Below are 3,918 nucleotides of genomic sequence, written 5' to 3' on the forward strand. Positions count from 1 at the left end.
GCCCTTCCCTCAAATGCTGCCAAGTTGCTTTCCTGGTTGCTCATTTCGAGTTACTGAATATTTGCTTGTGGCTTTTCTCTCAGAATCACAAATTTTTTCCTATTTTCCAATATGCCTGTGCAGAGGCAACCAGAGAAGGGAGAATGCTCTTTGTTTAGAAATTTCACCTGTGAAAGACAAAATATTTCATGTCTTCTCTTATATGCAGGATGCATTAGATATATTAACTCTGTTCATACATGTGTACGCGACGGGAATGTAGGTGGGAGCTATTGGAGCTGGAGGACAGACAATGGAAGAGAGAAGAGGCTGGAAGGAGGGAAGAGGAGCAAGGTACGAGGAAGACATGAAAATCATCCCTTTGTACGCGGCACAAACTTTAAACAGAACTGGAAATAGCATGTATTAGTGAATAACATCCTTTTTATGTGGAATCAATTGACTACCTCAAAAGGAGGACTAAGAAAGAAAAGAAATGGTGCTTGGATAGGTTATAAGATGCTTACAGTTATATCAGCCAGAAAGGTTGCTGTTTGAACCTTACCAGAAAAGCTAGGCAATAATAATCTTTTTGAAATAACTATTGGGACAGAGTTCTGCAGAAAGTGATGAGCAGCTTGGCGTTTGTAGAGCGCTCAGCTGCAAGTAAAACACATGTGCAGAACATGATAGAAGGCCTTTATTTAAAGTGTGGTTGAAGGTTACTGAGTCATTGGATAGTTGAAGTATTTGTGGCTTGAGTAACGGGCTCGCCAAGAATCCCGGAGTCAGTCAGACTCCTTTTGCCTTGGAAGAACAAAGGAGAAAGAGCAGACCAACTAAGTTCTATGCCGTTCTGTGTAGCAGATCGCGATCAGCAGTGACTTTGACCAACTTCAAATTCCTCAAGCCAGGAAGGAATGCTGTGTCTCCTTAACCTAACTGACTGATATTCTAAACAAGGAGGAGTTCCCATATGGGTCACAAAGCATTACAGAGAGAGCTAAATTGGGATTCTGGTTTTGTTGCCAGTCTGTGATGGATGTCTCATGGATGGGGTCATTGCCACATCTGATGTCATCCTGAGAGGACATTCTTTAGTCAGTCGGCAAAATCTGTAGACTCAAGAGTGAAGCAACATGCATGATTCCGTTACACATCTAAAGGTCATTTTAAACAACTCTGATAAGTTATTATTTATCTACCCAAGGTGGAATTCTTTTCTCTGCATGTTTTCTCAATAGATATTATTTGAAAACACATGAAGAGCTTATAACAGTGCCTGGTGTGTAGGAGGCAAGCTATAAAGCTATCTATTGTAACTACTAATCGTCGCCTCTTTTTAAGCAGACATACCCCAAAGGGTGAGGCTATGTATAAGGATCCACTGTGACAGGATGGAGGGGAACCTTAGGTCTAAGGGGGCGAACAGTCAGCATTCCTGGAAGAAACAATCCTAGAAAATACCAGCTCTGTTATTTAAAATAAAAATGTATTATAAAAACAAACAATCAAACAAACTCCGTTAGTGCTGGAGAGGATTGAGTGCTCACGCAGTGGGCACAGAGCCCTGGTCTTCTTCTCCAGAACCACATAATGGGGATTGACGGACATGCCTGTAATTTTAGCACTTCACAGATAGAAGGGCATCCTTGGCTACATAGCAAGTTTGAAGCTATCCTGAGTCACACAAGACCTTGACTTCAAATATCAATAATTAAAAGTAAATCAATCAGTCAATCTGTGTTTTGGTCTGGGTCACCAAAAGATGGAAATTCCTCTTGAAATAACCAAAATGCTATTATTAATCTCAAACAACAGTGGTTGTTTAATATTCATCAAATACAAATTCAGTGTTTAGTGGGCTCACGTGGGTCCCATCATGGTTTGCTTAGAGCTGGATAAATATGACGCCATGTCTCAAGATGGGTTGATATGACTCTTCACTGGCCCTTAATCTCTGAAACTTTCTTCTTCATCTTAACAACAACAACAACAACAATACAAACAAACTTACATTTTATTTTCTTGGGTGACACGGCTGCTTTCCTTTACGGAGATTTCCATACATGAGTTTTCTTGGTTTGTTTTCATGGTGTCATATACCATGGTGTCATTGTATTTTACATCTACTTTAATCTAATTAAAAAAGTAAATCTAAGTAAAAGCTTAAATCTAAGTAGATTTGCAAAGGGGAAGGGCTATAGCTACTGATAGAGTGCTTGCCTAACACAGGGTGGATTCTGGGTTCAATCCTCAGTGCCATCAGAAAACAACATCTATTAGAGCCTAGTTCATGACTCGATGGTGTGGTGCAGCTCCATCAGGAGGTAAAGGTCGTCGGGAATATCTGTTTGCTGTTCCTGGTAAAATTCAATACTTGGAGCCATTTTTTTACAGTTTTTATTTATTTATTTATTTATTTATTTATTTATTCTTTTTTCGTTTTTTATTCGATATATTCTTTATTTACATTTCAAATGATATCCCCTTTCCAGGAGTCCCCCCTCTCTGAAAGTCCCATAAGCCTTCTTCCCTCCCAATCAACCCCTTTCTACTTCCCTGTCCTGGTATTCCCCTACACTGCTGCACTGAGCCTTTCCAGGACCAGGAGCCTCTCCTTTCTTCTTCTTGGGCATCATTTGATGTGTGAATTGTTTCTTGGGTATTCCGAGCTTCTGGCTAATATCCACTTATCAGTGAGTGCATACCATGTGTGTTCTAAAGATTTATTTATTTATTATATGTAAGTACACTGTAGCTGTCTTCAGACACCTACAGAAGAGGGTTTCAGATCTCATTACGGATGGTTGTGAGCCACTATGTGGTTGCTAGGATTTGAACTCAGGACCTTTGGAAGAGCAGTCAGTGCTCTTAACTGCTGAACCATCTCTCCAGCCCAACAGTGTAATTTTTATACTTCCTGAATGATTTTGTAGTCTACATAAGCTATGAGATAAAGTTGTAAAAAATATGTAATGCTTCACAAATTTGTGTGTCATCCTTGCACAGGGGCCATGCTAATCTTCTCTGTATTGTTCCAATTTTAGTGGAACTAATGTGTTGACAAAGCAAGCACTACTTTACAGTTGTTATATAGGGGCCACATTGCAGCCCCTTCTCCTTCTCCTCCTCTTCATCCTCCTCCTCCTCTTCCTCCTCTTCCTCTTCTTCTGGCTTTATGAGACAAAGTCTCCAGTAACTCAGGCTGCCCTTGAACTCACTATGTAGCTGAGGATGATCTTCAACTTGCATCTTCCTATCTGGACTTCTCAAGTGCTAGGATAGCAAATGTGTACCGCTGCATCTGGCTGTCTTTCTCTCTTTCAAGAAATTTTATAAAGAGAAACTTTTCTTCATTTGCTACTTGCTTTCTCAACTTCCATCTTGGTTAGGGTTACTATTGCTCTGAAAAGAGAGGATGACTCGGGCAACTTATAAAAGGAAGCATTACTGGGGAGTGGCTTACAGTTTCAGAGAATTAGTCCATGCCCATCATGGGCGGGGGTGGGGTGGGGCGGGGGAGTGTGGCAGCAGGCAAGTCGACATGGTGCTGAGGCAGTAGCTGAGAGATTACATCACAGGATTTTGAAACTCATAGTCCATTCCCAGTGACACACCTCCAACATAACTCCTAGTCCTTCCTAAAAAGCTCACCAACAAGGAACCAAACACTCAAATATGTGAGCCTACAGGGGCCAATTCTTATTTCAACTACCACAGTGGTATAGTCAGTACCTCTAGGAAAGGCACAATCAGACCCAGACTGAGAAGCTATGGGGCCTCACGTTAGTGAAGGACTTACACACTTTAAGGCCAAAATTGTATTCTATTGCAATTTTTCTAGAAGGGGGTGATGTGTATTTATACATAACACCTGTCATAAAAAGAAGAGATTTCTGCTTATAGCACAGCTATAAAACCAGGTTTCTAGTCCCC

At 40.9% G+C, this 3,918-nt stretch overlaps 1 non-coding gene across 1 annotated transcript; it reads right to left on the minus strand.

The window, feature by feature from the left end:
• Nucleotides 1-2,946: 2,946 nt before the first annotated feature.
• LOC127667199 (U6 spliceosomal RNA) lies at nucleotides 2,947-3,050 on the minus strand. Its single transcript, XR_007973838.1, has one exon. It is a non-coding gene; the product is annotated as a U6 spliceosomal RNA (small nuclear RNA).
• Between the last annotated feature and the right edge of the window lie 868 nt (nucleotides 3,051-3,918).

Source organism: Apodemus sylvaticus, chromosome 16 (assembly GCF_947179515.1).
Source record: "Apodemus sylvaticus chromosome 16, mApoSyl1.1, whole genome shotgun sequence".
NCBI lineage: Eukaryota > Metazoa > Chordata > Mammalia > Rodentia > Muridae > Apodemus > Apodemus sylvaticus.